This window comes from Triticum urartu, chromosome 6, assembly GCF_003073215.2.
Source record: "Triticum urartu cultivar G1812 chromosome 6, Tu2.1, whole genome shotgun sequence".
NCBI lineage: Eukaryota > Viridiplantae > Streptophyta > Magnoliopsida > Poales > Poaceae > Triticum > Triticum urartu.
The window spans coordinates 72210532-72229436 of NC_053027.1; positions in this window are offsets into that span (position 1 = coordinate 72210532).

Sequence of the window (18905 nt, forward strand, 5' to 3'; positions counted from 1 at the left end):
TGGTCGTGGCCGTGGCCCGCCCCGCCGTGGTCGTGGCCGTGGCCGCGCCTGGGCTTGTCCCCGCCCCCGCCGCCGTGGCCGTGTCCTGGGCCCACCCCACCCCGCCGCCGTGGCCGTGGCCACGCCCGCGCCTGAGCTCGTCCCTGTCCCGCCGCCGCCGTGGCCGTGGTTGCGCATGCGAGGAGGCCGGCGGCGGACGCACGCGAGAGGACGACGGCGAGCGCACACGAGGAGGCCGGCGGTGGCTGCAGGCGCATGGGGCACTTTTCACGTGCGTGAGAAGTTCAGCGCGCTGGAGCTCACGCGCTAAATATACGGCTTGCGATTCAGTTTCGTCCGGCGCGCTGGTCACTTTTTACAGTGTGCTCTATTATGCAGCGTCCGCTGGAGTGCTGTTTTCAACTCAGCGCGCACTAAACTTGCAAAATTTTAGGCACGACACTTATATTGGGTGTCTGTTGGAGATGCTCTCAAGAGTTACGCTGCAACCACGATTTTCGAAGACCAACGATCAAGATAGAAGCAAGATCCTTGGCCCTCCAGTGACCGAAACCTCTGCAGGAGGAGCACCACCATTGTCTGACCGAAACATGAGCAGCTAGGTTAAGCTGATTCAAACATAATATAAATTGCATCGAGATTCCGAGACCAAAAAACGACCACTCCTGCTGTCAGGACGAGCCGCCAACGCGCCGCTGTCGCCGCTTTCTTACCGGAGCCGGCTTGACCTTGTCTATGACAGCCGGAAAGTTTTTGTGCACGTGCCCCTAAAAACTAGTGCGCAGCTATAATTGTCGCCATTAAACCCTTACATAGATATGAAACACCTCACATGAAATCTCACCACATGAGGAGAAATGGTAGCATCACTGCTCCAAAGAGACGGCAGGGACTGCGATTTAGTTAGTCACTAGAAAATATGTCCGTTGGTTGCAAGTTGCAATGGATGAAAAAAAATTCACATGTTCCTGATCATTTGCGCCTATGAGTAATTCTAGAGTAGCACAGGGACTCCAGGGAGGGAGGCACGTGGAGAAATGGTTAGCCACAACTTGAGTTGGTGGCGCCCCCTTTCCAATCAACGACAGCACTATATGTTTCAAATAATGATGGCGTTAACATATTTGGTACAATAGCTTTGTAAGAATATTACCGATGTGGGACTTTTATTATACGCCACAAATATGCGGGCCCAGTTGCACTGTCTAGTTGGTAGCTAGTAGTGGCATTGCATTTGTTAGGACGCCATAGGTAATTTGTCTCTCGCAGGTCTCTGTCAGCGCTGACCTCGCAGCTGCTTCGCCGTCTCGTAGGTCGCCGCCCCCCGGCACCGTCTAGCAGGTCGCCGCCAGCGCCCCCGCCGCCCCTCCCCCCGCCCCCGCCGGCGCCGCCTCTACAGCTGCTTCGTCGTCTCGCAGGTCTCCTCCCCCGCCACCATCTCGCAGGTCTCTGCCATCCTCGAAGCCTTCTAGCGCCATCGGAGCTTCCTTTGCTGGTGAGCACCCACCTCCCCATCCTTCGCTGCCGATTCACACTGATCTAGGTTTAGGTTTAGTCCTTGATATTTTTATTTTTAATGCTACAAAATTTAGTTGTTGCAATACTTCACTTTTAGATATATTTTTGGTATCTACATGATCACCTTTAATCATATTTTCCATAAATTTATATCATTGCTTAGCAGCTTAGTTCTTACTGTGCGACCTTCATAGAAGAAAATGCCATATGCGGAAAAAATTCAAAAAAATAGGGAAACCATATGAGGAAAACATTCAGAAAAATATAGAGTACTTCTCTAGATATGAATGTCATGTGTTTGTATGTGTAGAAACTGCCATGTATGTATGGCAGTGCGAGGTAATTTGAATAGATCGATGGATAATTTGCTTTGGTGTACATTTGCTTGTATGGTAGTGCTAGGTAATTTGTATATGTAGAAACGATAATTAGGAGTTTGAATAGATGGAAACTGCCATGTGTAGAAATTGCAATTTGAATAGATATATCAATGGATAATTTGTTCTAGTGTACATTTATTTGTATGGCAGTGCTAGGCAATTTGAATAGATCAACGGATAATTTGCTCTAGTGTACATTTGTAAAAATGCCATGTGTAGCATATGTTGAATTACTTTGTCATGGTATACTCATTTGTACAAATGCCATGTATTCTTGATCATAATATGGCTAGTGTGCATTTGTAAAAAATGACATATGTATATGCATTAGATGGTAGTTCATCATCTCTAGTTTATATCACTAGTATCCTGACTTGTTATTACCTTATAGTTGCAGCCAATGAGTACCTGGAACAGCCACTACCGGTCCTCGTGCAACTTCACGGCATATGCTGACGTCGACAAAGACAAAGCGAGCACCAACCAGGTAAGATTACAAAAACATGCATGAGCATTGCAAACACACACACACACACGTACATATATATCCATTATTTATTAATAATTTCATACATTTGACTTGCCAGGAATACGTACGGGATCCGCCTCCAGCACCCTTCGAGCAGTAGCCATGTGACATCGACATGCTCAACCGTGAGCTTGTCGTGTCACATGAGAGTACAATCAAGGCCCTCAGGGGATTGAATGAATCCTTGCGGAAGGAGAGGGGTCAACTATCGATGGTAATGCTAATTTCTACGATAAGATACTTAAGATGTACGACCAGAAGGATGAACTGGTCCGCGAGACGGATCAGCTGCATAAGGACATACAACTCCTAAGGGCTGAGAGGATTCAACTAAAGACTGAGAAAGCTGATACGTCTCCATCGTATCTACTTTTCCAAACACTTTTGACCTTGTTTTGGACTCTAATTTGCATGATTTGAATGGAACTAACCCGGACTGATGCTGTTTTCAGCAGAATTGTCATGGTGTTATTTTTGTGCAGAAATAAAAGTTCTCGGAATGACCTGAAACTTAACGGAGAATATTTTTGGAATTTATAAAAATACTGGCGAAAGAATCAACACCAGGGGGCCCACACCCTGTCCACGAGCCCCTGAGGCTCCACCCACATCAACTCCAACTCTATATATTCACGTTCGGGGAGAAAAAAAATTAGAGAGAAGGATTCATCACGTTTTACGATACGGAGCCGCCGCCAAGCCCTAATCTATCTCGGGAGGGTTGATCTGGAGTCCGTTCGGGACCCTCATGGAGAATGTAGGCCTCATCGATTTCCTCCACGACCAGCGCAAACAGTATCCCCTGCTCACTAATATTTTCGTGCAATTTTTTTACTTTCATGCTAAGAAATCACCACCTTCAGTGGAATTTCACTTATATGATGAGGTTAAGGAGATGCCACTATATGATTTTTGCCGGGTCTGTAAGATACCCTTTAGGGGCAGCATAGAGGAACCACATCGTAATGATGTGGAGGGGTTTATTGATACAATTGCTGTAGGGGAAGCGAGAAAGTTTCTGATGCAAGAATTACTAGCATATATTTTCCTGTTACTTTGCAATATTTGCTAGTAGATGCTTAATTGGTCGCGGGAACAGTGAAAATCTCAGTGCCCCTGATATTGTTATTTTGCGCCATGCTTTGTTTCGTGATACCACTTTCAGTTTAGGCGTTATTGTTGCTAAACAATTAAATCTGAAACGTACAAAGGGCCCCATCTCCGGAGGCATCTTTGCTTCGCGCCTTGTTGCACATTTTAGGATACCTATTAGGCATTATGAGAAAGAGGAAAAGTTACTGCCCCCTATTTTTCTAGATTATAAGAGTATGGTAGCACATGATTTTATTGTTAAATATAAAAAGAAGATGCTTAAGTATAAATTGATATTTGATAAAAATTACTGTGAGATTATTACCTTGCCTTCACCCTCTTTGTTTAACATATTTTCAGGCATGTACCTCATTTTGCCGGAGGCCGTTCATGCATACTGGAGCCTGACACCAGCTCCAGAACCTGAGCCGGAGCCACCCCTTGACCCTTATTGACAGTCTGTTTATCAGTGGGATCCGGAGGAGATCGCTAACTAGTGGCACCCAGAGGACACTCCTCCATACACCGGAGAGGGCAGCTTTGAGCCATGGCCATATACCAACTTAGGCCAAATAAAAGCCTAACCTTGAGGGAGTACGTATTTCTCACCGACATTACATTCATGTTCACACACTCATTTCAGTTGTCGGTGCTCATACTTTTTCATTGTACTATCCATGCTAGTTTATTTTCTTTTCCAGCATTCTTCTTGTGTGTTTGAAGAACCTTAAGAAAAACTAAAAATTAGTTGTAGCTTTTAGCTAGTTTACTTTCCATTCCTGTAGTAGTAATAATTAAAAGAAAACCTAAAAAGATTTCTCGTTCTTCTTTTGCTTGTTGGGAGCTTTCCCGTGTAAATAGTTTTGTTTCTTTTCTTTTCTTTGGGGGTCGAGAGAAGAAGACCATGATGAAAATGTTGAGTGGCTCTCATATGCATTATTGTTGATCTAACAAAGAGCCCATATTACCTTGTCTTCTCCCTTGTATTGAGTGCTTGTAGATTCCAGCTTAGTCCAATGCACGTGCACTATTATTATTATCCACACCGTTCGGTCGTGCAAGTGAAAGGCAATAATGACGATATATGGTGGACTGATTGAGATGAGAAAAGCTGGTCTGAACTCGACCTATCTTGTTTTTGTAACTATGATTAGGTCATCGTTCCTGATTCAACCTATTATGAATGAAACATGTTTGCAATGACAATTAGAGATTATAGTTGCTCATGCCATGCTTAATTTGCTAGGAGTTTATAATGATTTACCTTGCGTGCGAACATGCTATTAAAATGGTTGTGATGTGGTATGATGGGGTGATATCCTCCCTTGAACGATTCGAGTGGCCTGACTTGGCACATGTTCATGCATGTAGTTGAAACAAAATCAACATAGCCTCCGTGATATTTATGTTTATGGTGGATTATATCCTACTCATGCTTGCACTTAGTGTTGATTAATTTTAATGCATGTTCATGACTGAGGGAGTCCTGGATTAGCGGGTGTCTGGATGGCAGGACTATACCTTTAGTCGGACTCCTGGACTATGAAGATACAAGATTGAAGACTCTGTCCCGTGTCCGGAAGGGACTTTCCTTGGCGTGGAAGGCAAGCTTGGCGATACGGATGTTCAGATCTCCTACCATTGTAACCGACTCTATGTAACCCTAACCCTCTCCGGTGTCTATATAAACCGGAGGGTTTTAGTCCGTAGGACAACATACACATCAACAATCATACCATAGGCTAGCTTCTAGGGTTTAGCCTCTCTGATCTTGTGGTAGATCTACTCTTGTACTACCCATATCATCAATATTAATCAAGCAGGACGTAGGGTTTTACCTCCATCGAGAGGGCCCGAACCTGGGTAAAACTTTGTGTCCCTTGCCTCCTATTACCATCTGGCCTAGACGCACAGTTCGGGACCCCCTACCCGAGATCCGCCGGTTTTGACACCGACATTGGTGCTTTCATTGAGAGTTCCTCTGTGTCGTCGCCGTCAGGCCCGATGGCTCCTACGATCATCAATGGCGATGCAGTCCAGGGTGAGACCTTCCTCCCCGGACAGATCTTCGTCTTTGGCGGCTTCGCACTGCGGGCCAATTCGCTTGGCCATCTGGAGCAGATCGAAAGTTACGCCCTTGGCCGTCAGGTCAGATTTGGAAGTTTAACCTACACGGCTGACATCCGCGGGGACTTGATCTTCGACGGATTCGAGCCACTGCCGAGCGCGCCGCACTGTCACGATGAGCATGATCTAGCTCTGCCGCCAAACAGTGCCCTGGAGGCCGCACCCACATCGGCTCCGACCCTTAGTTCAGAGCCAACCGCGCCGATCGAGGATGTGCGGTTGGACGCCACCACGGGGGCTGTGATCCCAACAGCGGTTGAGCCGAACACCAGCCCCGTACTCTGCAAGACTCGTGACTCCATGGAGCCGGATTCCTCTCCGGACTCCGAACCCTCCGCGCCCCTGCCAGTCGAATCCGATTGGGCACCGATCATGGAGCTCACTGCCGCAGACATCTTTCAGCACTCGCCTTTCGGCGATATCCTGAAGTCACCGAAGTCTCTCTCTTTATCAGGAGAGCCCTGGACGGAGTATGGTCAGCAAGGTTGGGGTACGGACGATGAAGAAATTCAAAACCCACCCACCACCCACTTTGTAGCCACTGTCGACGACTTAACCGACATGCTCGACTTCGACTCTGAAGACATCGACGGTATGGACGCCGATGAAGGAGATGATGAAGAACCAGCGCCTACTAGGCACTGGAAAGCCACCTCGTCATATGACATATACATGGTGGACACCCCAAAAGAGGGAGAGGGCGATGGAACAACGGAGGATGGCCCCTCCAAGAAACAGCCCAAGCGCCGGCGTCAGCGGCGCCGCTCAAAATCCCGCCAACACAAAAACGGTGATTCCAGCACGGGAGATCATAATATTCCGGAGAGTGCCGAAGAAAACCCCCTCCAGCAAGGTTTAGCACAGGAGGATGGAGAAACCAGCCCTCATGAGAGAGCGGCAGACAGAGAGGTTGAGGACGATAATTATATGCCTCCCTCCGAAGACGAGGCAAGCCTTGATGACGATGAATTCGTCGTGCCAGAGGATCCCGTTGAGCAAAAGAATTTCCAACGCAGGCTTATCGCCACGGCAAGAAGCCTCAAGGAAAAACAGCAACAGCTCAGAGCTGATCAAGATTTGCTGGTTGACAGATGGACTGAAGTGCTTGCGGCCGAAGAGCATAAACTCGAACGCCCCTCCAAGAGTTACCCAAAGCGCAAGTTGCTACCCCGATTAGAGGAGGAAGCACTTGATGTGGCCGAACGGCCACCTCGTGGCCGCAACAAAGATGCCTCCCGGCCCTCCACTCAAGCCGCACCCCGTACCAAGGCACGGGAATATGCGTCGGACTTACGAGACATGTTGGAGGACAAGGCTAGGCAAACACGATCGATCTACGGATTGCGTGGGCACCCCACGGCTCGAGACGGTAACCGTCACGCCGGCCACAAATTCGGCAGGGCCGAACACAATAGACAAAGCTCATTGGAGCTACGTCATGATATCGCCCAGTACATAGGCGCCGCACACCCACTGTGCTTTACAGACGAAATAATGGATCATCAAATCCCCGAGGGTTTCAAACCCGTAAACATCGAATCATATGATGGCACAACAGACCCTGCGGTATGGATCGAGGATTATCTCCTTCATATCCACATGGCCCGCGGCGACGATTTTCACGCCATCAAATACCTCCCACTCAAGCTTAAAGGACCAGCTCGGCATTGGCTCAACAGATTGCCAACAGGATCAATCAGTTGTTGGGAGGACCTGGAAGCCGCATTCCTCGACAATTTCCAAGGCACTTATGTGCGACCCCCAGACGCCAATGACGTAAGTCACGTAATCCAGCAGCCAGAGGAATCGGCCAGACAATTCTAGACACGGTTCCTAACAAAGAAAAATCAAATAGTCGACTGTCCGGACGCTGAGGCCCTAGCAGCCTTCAAGCACAATATCCGTGACGAGTGGCTGGCCCGGCACCTCGGACAGGAAAAGCCGAAATCTATGGCAGCACTCACGACACTCATGACCCGCTTTTGCATGGGAGAAGACAGCTGGCTCGCTCGTAGCAACAATATGACCAAGAACCCTGGTAGTTCGGACACCAGAGACATTAGTGGCAGGTCGCGTCGCAACAAGCAGAAGCGCCACATTAACAGCGATAATACTGAGGATACGACAGTTAATGCCGGATTCAGAGGCTCTAAATCCGGTCAGCGGAAGAAGCCATTCAAAAGGAATCCTAGGGGCCCGTCCAGCTTGGACCGAATACTCGACCGCTTGTGCCAAATACATGGCACCCCCGAAAAGCCGGCCAATCACACCAACAGGGATTGTTGGGTGTTCAAGCAGGCAGGCAAGTTAAGTGCCGACAATGAAGAAAAGGGGCTGCATAGCGATGACGACGAGGAGCCCCGGCCGCCGAACAACAATGGACAGAAGGGTTTTCCCCCACAAGTGCGGACGGTGAACATGATAAACGCCACCCACGTCCCCAAAAGGGAGCGGAAGCGCGCGTTAAGGGATGTATACGCGGTAGAGCCAGTCGCCCCAAAGTTCAACCCATGGTCCTCCTGCCCGATCACCTTTGATCGAAGAGACAATCCCACTAGCATCCGTCATGGCGGATTTGCCGCATTGGTTCTAGACCCAATTATTGACGGATTTCATCTCACTAGAGTCCTCATGGACAGCGGCAGCAGCCTGAACCTGCTTTACCAGGATACAGTGCGAAAAATGGGCATCGATCCCTCGAGGATTAAGCCCACCAAAACGACCTTTAAAGGCGTAATACCATGTGTAGAGGCCGACTGTACATGCTCAGTCACACTTGAAGTAGTCTTTGGATCCCCGGATAATTTCCGAAGCAAGGAATTGATCTTCGACATAGTCCCATTCCGCAGTGGCTATCATGCACTGCTCGGATGAACCACATTCGCCAAATTCAATGCGGTACCGCACTACGCATACCTTAAGCTCAAGATGCCAGGCCCTCGTGGAGTAATTACGGTCAATGGAAACACCGAACGCTCCCTCCGAACGGAGGAGCATGTCGTGGTTCTAACTCTAACAGTGATGTAGGGGGGTATGTATGGAGAGGCTAGATCTCAGCTATTGGGAAGTTGTAAACACACCAAGATGTACGAGTTCAGGCCCTTCGCGGAGGAAGTAACAGCCCTACGTCTCGGTGCCCGGAGGCGGTCGACTGGATTACTGGCATGTGAATAACAGGGGTGCGAACCCTTCATACTGAGGAGGGGGTGGCTTATATAGAGTTCGCCGGCCCCCTCCTGCCCTCAGTAATGCAGGGTTTAAGGTACATTTAAGGGTGGGCGTTACTGGTAACGCCCCTAAATAAAGTGCTATAATGACCATAAAGACTACTTAATAGCCGACCGTTTGCCTGCGGAGTGACTTTAGGTCTCCTGGCGGTCGAGTGGTTGGCTTCATGGTCGAGTGATAGCTTCTTGGTCGAGTTTCTTGAACCCGTCGAGTGGGATACCTTCAAGTCGATTGAAAGGTGACTTCTTCTAGGGATGTCCTAGGGTAGGGCTTCTTGGACAGGTCAGTGCCCCTACCCTAGGTACATGGCTTCATCATTAGCCCCCGAATGGATCGAGGTTAGAGTGGGGAAAGAGTTGGAGATCTTTCCGACTGGTTCTTTGGGCCAACCGTCACGGATGACGTCATCAACCTCTTTCAGTCGCCTTGATCCATTCCAGGCCTCTCGTCGGTTGAATTTCTTTACTTGTGACATACCGAGTGCCGGCACGAGCGGGGTCTTCCGTTTTGACAAGTTGTTCTGCGGCCCGCGGATGTCGCGGGATTCGGATTTCGGGAAGCGCGCGGGACGGGAGCGGCCGCAGTAATCGGAAGCGATAAAGCGGAAGCTCCTCGATCCCCGTGTCGCCTTTTTCGCCATGTACCGCGCGCACGTCTGCTACGGGATTTGACTGGATAGCCTGGGCCTACCAGTCAGCCACTCGGAAGCGGCCCCTTATAAGTTGCCGGCTCGGGGTTTCCAAACAGTGCGCTTCCTTCCGCTTTCTTCTTCTTCTCTCCCTTCGCAAGTTCCTCCGCCACCTCCGCTCTCACCCTAGCGCCACAAGCCCGCTCGAGACTTTGCCGCGACGATGGTGAAGGGCAAGACGTCTGCTCTGGAGCGCGCGAAGAAGGCGGCGGCGGCGGGGAAAGGGAAGAGGTCTGCTCGGGGCGGATCTTCCTCCAGGACCGCTCTGCCCAAAGGTTGGATCCTGGGCGACTGGATGCCCTCGGTGCTCCGGCAAGAGGATCTCGACGACATGGTCAAGGGGGGGGGTCATTCCCCCACGAAGCTGCGCGTCTCCCGGGGGGGAGAGATCGAACCTCAACCCCGCGACGGTGAGTGCGTGCTCCTAGCCACCCACATCGACCGCGGGTTTTCTCTGCCGCCCCATCCCTTTTTCCGGAGTTTCCTGAACTTCTTCAGAGCGCAGCTCCACCACTTCACTCCCAACTCCATCGTATACCTTGTTGCTTTCATTTCCATGTGTGAGGCTTTCTTGGGTTGTCGCCCCCATTGGCGACTCTTCAAGCACATCTTTACCTGCCGTTCTCAATCGGTCAAGAAGGCCAAGTCGAGTGACGAGAGGACATAGGTGATCCAGCTGTGTGGGGGCCTGGCGATCCAGACGAGGGGAAAGAGTTGTTTTCCATCTATCACTTTCCCGGAGTCGGTCCGTGGTTGGCAGGCGACCTGGTTCTACTGTCAAGACCAGGCGACCCCAGGACAGTCGACTAGTCTCCCCCCTTTCTCACTCGACCGAGCTGAAAAACCTGCTTCTCTGAAAGTGGCGCCGGAGGAAAGGGCCGAAGTCAAAGTTCTGGCCGGTCGAGTGGTTGAGCTTGTCCGTGAGGGCGTGACGGGCATGGATTTTCTGGAGGTCTTCCTCCGGAGGCGCATCCAATCGCTCCAGGCTCGTGACCACCCGATGTGGCTGTACTCGGGTCTTGACGACACCACTCGGATCCACCCGGAGGAGGTCACTGATGAGATGCTGGAGGGGTGGCTGTCGAGCATCACAGGAAACAAGGACAACCCCCGAGGAGCCAGGAGGGTAATTCCACTCGACAACTCGTACGACGTGGACCAGGTATGTCTCTATGCTCCTGACTGAGATCTTGTTTTTCTTCATTGGTCTTCTTTGAGTTGGTCGATTGACCTTTGTCTTGTCTGTTGTTTTTCAGGCGACTACAGAGATGTACTCGACGCCCAATGGGGCACAGGGGCCAACTGAGGAAGGGGAGGCGAGCGGAGGTGAGAGCGGGGACGATCAAGGCGAGTGGGAGTCCGACGGTGAAGGAGAGGGAGGCGACGACGTCGACTCTAGCGAAGAGGAGGAGGAGGAGGTTGAACCCCCCCGCCCGGAGGGGCGATCCAAGCTCACACACGATCCAGTGCGGGAGCGTGGTAGTGCGACTGCTCCTGTTGGGCAGTCGTCGAAACGCCCTCGGACCTCTTCTCCTACGCCGACTGGAAAGGCTCCCAAGCACCCGCGCGCAGCGCCGTCCAAGCCGCCCAAGGCTCTGCCCAAGATGAAGATGGCCGTCCCCACCATTTCTGGGTAATAATAAAACTTGTTTTCCTTTGTCGACCGTGGACGGATCCTTGGTCGATCCATTGAGCCAACCGACTGACTTTCGAGGCTTGCAGTGCTGCTACTTCTGAGATCTCCGCCAAGGATGACGACCAAGAGATGGAGGATGCTGTTACCTCCAACCCTTGTACGATTACTGATGTTCCGCTTTGAGTCAACTAAACATTTATTGCAACTCTGGTCGATTGAACGTTTCCTTTGTAGCCCCTCCTCATGTTATCGACCTCCCGGATGACGACGACAACGGTCCGTTGAGAGTGAGGAGGCACAAGAGGGCGTCGGCTGACAAGACCCCCCAGTCCGCTCAGGCGTCCGAGGCCGTGGCTCGGGATGGTGGTGACACCACTCGGGCTTCTGTGACCTTCGCCGTTCCTCTGGCGAGTGCGCGGCCCTCGTCGTCGACTGCGGATCCGTCTTCACTTTTTGCCGCATACCCCGTCCCTGAGGACCAAGCGGCTGCTGCAAAAGAGGGTATACGTCAGGCGGGGATCATGATGGAGCAAGTGAAGTTGGCTCGGGAGGCCAGCCAAGCAGCTTATGACGCGAGCTCGGCTCTTCAGAGCAACGTCCAGGTCAGTCGACTCAACGTTTGGTCTGTTATGATATGCTGTTTGAAGAATCTCTTTTCCGAAGATCTTTGTATCTGTACACCCACTGGGTGTGTCTGCCAATTCTTGGATGAGTGGGGGCACGCTAAGTGCACCCACTGGGTGTAGTCCCCGAGACTACGGTGGACTGCGGGCAGTCGATTGTAGTCTTTATATTGTGTTACTGTAGCTGTATTTCTTCATTTGGTCTGGTCAGGCCATGTCGAATGGGACTGTATCCGGTCGACTGTGGGCAGTCAACTTCTTCTTTTTTTTACAGTGGGGGCACGCTGAGTGCACCCACTGGGTGTAGTCCCCGAGACTACTGTCGAATGTTCTTGATTCGGCTGTAGTCTTAGAAACGTCATCATTGTCTCTTGGTTGCTCGGAAGCAACTTGTCTTGGACGTCTGTCGACTGATTTTTCTTTTTACAGAAATCTTGCGAACTTGTAGCTCGCTATACTGAGTTGGAGAATCAGCAGATCCAGCTCAATCTTAACTTGAAGCTTGCTCAGGAGAATTTGAAGAAGGCGCAAGAAGAAGCAAAAGGTATGGCTGGTGAGGTTCTCCATTCTTAACGGGTGGCTTTTCTTTCTTGTCCATTCTTGATGTTGGTTCCACTCGACACGCCACAGATAAACTGGAGGAAGCTCTAAAGAAGAAGGATCAAGACCTTGCAGAGGAACAGAAGGAGGCCTCGAGCAAAACGAAGCTCGCAGAAGAGAAACTGGCTTCGGTCGGAACTCTTGAACAGGAGAACTCCAGACTGAAAACTGCTCTCGAGACAGCTAATAGAGATGCCAGTCGACCGAAGAAAGAAAAGATGGCTCTGCACGATAAGGCGGGTGAGCTGGCGGGGAAGGTAAAAGATCTGGAGGCTTATCTCGGTGGACTCGCCAAGAAGCTGTTCTTCATGCTCGAAGGTAATTATTCCAACCCAGCTGTCTTGTAGTTGCCGAGCCCGCGTACTGCCACTATCTTATTCTTGAATCGTGTTTGCAGAATTCTGCCAGAGCTTCGAAGAGGAAACCAGTCGAGTGGAGCCAGGCTTGGATCCCGCCAATTCTCTCGTGAAGGACGAGGCTGCTATGAACGTGCTCCGACTGGAGTCTCGTGTTACCAGCGTTGTTGATTATCTTGCTCGGCTGAAGGTTGCGATGTCGCGGATCGACACATCACTCTGGCCCAGAACGACACTTCAGAACGACCTCGAGTCCCTGATGGTCCGACTGAATGAAGTCCCGGGTCGAGTGGCGGAATGGAAGAAATCTTCTGCTAGATGTGGTGCTGATGTCGCTCTGTCTCTGGTCCGCGTCCATTGCAAGGAGGCGCGAGAAGAAAAGCTGGCCACCATCCAAGTTGCCGATACCAGGAAGCACAACTTTCAGGACTTCATGGAGACTTTTATTGCTGCTGCCACTCGTATTGCAGACGGGATCGACTTGGACGAGTTCGTCGCCCCTTCCAGTCCTCCTCCTGAGGAATGAAAAACTTTTATGCTTCACTTTAAATTTGCCTTGGAATGCCGAGTGGATTTGTAACCGTTAAACTCCGCCGAGCCGAGGGCTTGAGTACTTTGATCTGAGGTCTGGGACCTTTTAGGCTTTATCTGATCTTGATTTCTCGTTGAATATCTTCATGGTTTGATTCGTCGAGTGGATCTTGATCTTCACTCGGAATAACCTTGTATTTGCGGCGCAGCTCCGAAGGGGAAGGTAGCAGTCGACTCGCGGATTGGGTTGTGTCTTGTACTTAGGCGAGCACTGGGCTGCAGCTAAGCCTCCGAGTGAGAGGTTTGCTCTCCACTCGGTAGGATTTTTAAACACTTAGGCGAGCGTTGGGCTGCAGCTAAGCCCCCGAGTGGGAGGTTTGCTCTCCACTCGGTAGGATTTTTAAACACTTAGGCGAGCGCTGGGCTGCAGCTAAGCCCCCCAGTGGGAGGTTTGCTCTCCACTCGGTAGGATTTTTAAACACTTCGGCGAGCGCTGGGCTGCAGCTAAGCCCCCGAGTGGGAGGTTTGCTCTCCACTCGGTAGGATTTTTAAAAACTTAGGCGAGCGCTGGGCTGCAGCTAAGCCCCCCAGTGGGAGGTTTGCTCTCCACTCGGTAGGATTTTTAAACACTTCGGCGAGCGCTGGGCTGCAGCTAAGCCCCCGAGTGGGAGGTTTGCTCTCCACTCGGTAGGATTTTTAAAAACTTAGGCGAGCGCTGGGCTGCAGCTAAGCCCCCAAGTGGGAGGTTTTCTCTGCACTCGGTAGGATTTTTAAACACTTAGGCGAGCGCTGGGCTGCAGCTAAGCCCCCGAGTGGGAGGTTTGCTCTCCACTCGGTAGGATTTTTATATTCTTAGGCGAGCGCCTGACTGCAGCTAAGCCTCTAAGTGAGAGAACTTAGGCGAGTACTGGACTGCAGCTAAGCCCCCGAGCGGGAGGATTGCTCTCCACTCGGTAGGATTTTTTTCAAACTTAGGCGAGTGTCTGACTGCAGCTAAGCCTCTAAGTGAGAGAACTTAGGCGAGTACTGGACTGCAGCTAAGCCCCCGAGTGGGAGGATTGCTCTCCACTCGGTAGGATTTTTTCAAACTTAGGCGAGCGCTTGACTGCAGCTAAGCCTCTAAGTGAGAGAACTTAGGCGAGTACTAGACTGCAGCTAAGCCCCCGAGTGGGAGGTTTGCTCTTCTCTCGGTAGGATTTTTATATACTTAGGCGAGCGCCTGACTGCAGCTAAGCCTCTAAGTGAGAGAACTTAGGCGAGTACTGGACTGCAGCTAAGCCCCCGAGCGGGAGGATTGCTCTCCACTCGGTAGGATTTTTTCAAACTTAGGCGAGCGCCTGACTGCAGCTAAGTCTCTAAGTGAGAGAACTTAGGCGAGTACTGGACTGCAGCTAAGCCCCCGAGTGGGAGGATTTCTCTCCACTCGGTAGGATTTTTTCAAACTTAGGCGAAACGGATTTGCAGCTAAGTCACCCACTGGGGGATTTCGTATGCAAACAAGAGTGACAGCAATTATTGGGACACTCTTGTCTTTGGTAAAAATGAACTGCAGAAATTTTTTCTTATTACATCTCGTCCAAGGGAGAACTCAAGTGTAAAAGGGGCGGAGTAGTTCCGCATTCCAAGCTCGTGGCTCGTCGGTCTGGTGATCAACATTGTAGAGGTGATATGCTCCATTGTGGAGGACTCTGGTGACGATGAAGGGACCTTCCCAAGTAGGAGCAAGTTTGTGTGGTTTCTGTTGATCCACTCGGAGGACCAAATCTCCTTCCTAGAAGGATCGACTTTTCACATTTCTGGCATGGAATCGACGCAAGTACTGCTGATAGATGGTCGATCTGATCATAGCCATTTCCCTCTCCTCCTCTAGGAGGTCGACTGCGTCTTGCCGGGCTTGCTCTGCTTCGTCTTTGTTATAAAGCTCGACTCTGGGGGCGTTGTGAAGTAGATCACTCGGCAGGACGGCTTCGGCTCCGTAAACCAGAAAAATGGCGTTCTTCCGGTCGATCGATTCGGGATGGTCCTCAGCCCCCACAAAACCGACGGAAGTTCGTCGACCCAAGCACCTGCTGCGTGCTTGAGATCACGCATCAATCGAGGCTTCAATCCTTTGAGAATCAGACCATTTGCTCTTTCAGCTTGTCCATTCGACTGAGGATGCGCGACCGACGCGTAGTCGACTCGCGTGCCTTGAGAGGCGCAAAAAGCTCTGAACTTGTCTGAATCGAAGTTTGACCCATTGTCGGTGATGATGCTATGCGGGACCCCATATCTGAACGTCAGCCCTCTGACGAAACTGATAGCAGTGCAAGCATCGAGATTCTTGATAGGCTTGGCTTCAATCCATTTGGTGAACTTGTCGACTGCCACAAGCACATGCATGAATCCGCTCCTGCCTGTTCTCAGTGGACCGACCATGTCCAGTCCCCAGACAGCAAAGGGCCAGACGAGTGGAATGGTCTTCAGGGCTGATGCAGGCTTGTGTGACATGTTGGAGTAGAACTGGCAACCTCCACACTTGTCGACTATCTCTTTTGCCATCTCATTTGCTCTTGGCCAGTAAAATCCTGCTCGGTATGCTTTAGCCACAATGGTCTGAGAGGACGCATGGTGACCACAGGTCCCCGAGTGGATATCATTAAGGATCATCTGACCCTCTTCTGGTGTTATGCATTTCTGACCGATTCCAGTCGTGCTTTCCCTATACAACTGTCCTTTATGACTGTGAAGGCCTTGGATCGGCGGACGATCTGTCGAGCCTCTTCCTCGTCCTCCGGGAGTTCTTTCCTAAAGATATACGCGATGTATGGTACCGTCCAGTCAGGAGTGATAGCCAAGATCTCCATGACTAGGTCGACCACAGCAGGAATTTCGACTTCAGTCGGATCTGTGGCACTTTTCGGTTGCGGGGCTTCTTCTGCGAAGGGATCCTCCTGGACTGACGGCGAGCGGATGTGCTCCGAAAACACATTGCTGGGAATGGCTTCTCTCTTGGAGCCTATCTTTGCCAGATCATCTGCTGCTTGATTTTTCAGTCGGGGGATGTGATGAAGCTCTAACCCCTCGAATTTCTTTTCTAGCTTTCTTACTGCGTTGTAATAGCCAGTCATAGCTGGGCTTCTGACGTCCCACTCCTTCATCACCTGATTAACCACCAAATCTGAGTCGCCGTAGACCATGAGGCGCCGGACGCTGAGTGAAATGGCCATGCGTAACCCGTACAAGAGTGCTTCATATTCTGCTTCATTGTTGGAGGAATCGAAGTGAATCTGGAGAACGTATCTGAGCTTATCTCCCCGGGGGGAGACCAATACTACCCCAGCACCGGAACCGTTCAGCATCTTAGATCCATCGAAGAACATGGTCCAGTGCTCCGAGTGAACTTGAGTTGGGAGTTGCTGTTCAATCCACTCGGCGACGAAATCTGCAATTGCTTGGGACTTGATAGCCTTCTTTGCTTCAAACTTGATATCTAGGGGGAGGAGTTCAATCGCCCACTTAGCCACTCGACCAGTTGCATCTCTGTTGTGCAAGATCTCTGACAGTGGAGCGTCGCTGACGTCAGAGAAGTGGTGTGCAACCTTCTTCGTGGTCATGTAGATCCCATATACAAGCTTCTGGTAATGGGGATATCTTTGCTTCGAAGGGGTCAAAACTTCAGACACATAATATACTGGGCGCTGAACTCTGAAGGCCTTTCCTTCTTCTTCCCGCTCGACCGTGAGTACTGTACTGACAACTTGTCCCGTGGCCGCAATGTACAGCAGCAGAGGCTCTTTACTGATTGGGGCAGCAAGCACCGGCTGGGTGGAGAGCAGAGCTTTGAGCTCTGCAAACGCTGCGTCAGCTTCTGGAGTCCACTCGAACTTGTCAGACTTCTTCATCAGTCGGTAGAGAGGCAACGCCTTTTCACCGAGACGAGAAATGAATCGACTTAGAGCGGCCAAGCAACCTGTAAGTTTCTGGACATCGTGTACACGTACAGGGCGCTTCATCCGGAGTATGGTGCCAACTTTCTCGGGATTGGCGTCGATTCCTCGTTTGGAAACGAGAAAACCGAGTAACTTTCCACCTGGAACTCCGAATGTGCACTTTGATGGATTGAGCTTGATATCATATCCCCTGAGGTTAGCAAAGGTTTCGGCAAGGTCAGTCAGTAGGTCGGAACCTTTCCGTGACTTAACCACAATATCATCCATGTATGCTTCTACGTTCCGACTGATCTGAGTGAGTAAACACTTCTGAATCATCCTCATGAACGTGGCTCCAGAATTCTTGAGGCCGAAGGGCATGGTGACATAACAGAAGCACCCAAATGGGGTGATGAAGGCCGTTTTGATCTCGTCGGGTCCATACAGACGGATCTGATGGTACCCTGAATAAGCATCTAGAAAAGACAAACGCTCACACCCCGCGGTCGAGTCCACTAGCTGGTCGATGCGGGGGAGAGGGAAATGATCTTTCGGGCAGGCCCGATTGATGTGTTTAAAGTCAATGCACATGCGAAGTGACTTGTCCTTTTTGGGGACCATGACTACATTGGCGAGCCACTCGGAGTGGTAAATCTCTCGGATGAACTCCGCTGCTAAGAGCCGAGCCACCTCCTCGCCAATAGCTTTCCTCTTCTGGACGGCGGACCGTCGAAGATGTTCTTTCACAGGCTTGAACTTCGGGTCGACTCATAGACGGTGCTCAGCTAGCCCCCTGGGAACTCCAGGCATGTCAGAAGGCTTCCATGCGAAGACGTCCCAGTTCTCACGGAGGAACTGGATGAGCGCTTCTTCCTATTTGGAGTCGAGCGTCGTCGAGATGTGAGTCGGAGCAGCGTCGGGATCGGTCAGGTGAATGTGAGCTGGCTTAGTTTCACTGGACGACTGAAAAGCAGATTCTGAAGCAGGCTTCTTGGCTCGTAGCAATTCACTCGGATCAGCAGTCTTCTAGTACTCTTGTAGCTCAACAACTGCCATCTGAGCGTCAGCAATCTTCGATCCTTTCTGAAAACACTCTTCTGCTTTCTTCCGATTGCCGGTAACGGTGATCACACCTCTGGGGCCGGGCATCTTCAACTTGAGATACACGTAGCATGGTCGAGCCATGAAGCGTGCATAAGCTGGCCGGCCCAGAATAGCATGATAAGCACTTTGGAAGTCCACAACCTCAAATGTCAACTTTTCCCTGCGGTAATTCTTTGAATCACCGAAAACCACGTCGAGAGCAATCTGGCCGAGTGACTCGGCTTTCTTTCCAGGAATGACTCCATGGAATCTCATGTTGCTGGCACTAAGCCTGGACATCGGAATGCCCATCCCTTTCAATGTTTCAGCATACAATATGTTCAGGCCACTGCCACCATCCATCAGGACTTTGGTCAGTCGAGTGCCTTCGACAACTGGGTCGACCACCAAAGCTTGCCTCCCAGGGGTGGCAATGTGCGTAGGGTGATCGGACTGGTCGAATGTGATGGCAGTCTGAGACCACTTCAGATAACTGGGTGTCGCCGGAGCAACCATATTCACCTCACGGTTAATGACTTTCAGTCGACTTTTGCTTTCGACATCAGCAAAAATCATCAGGGTGGAATTGATTTGGGGGTATCC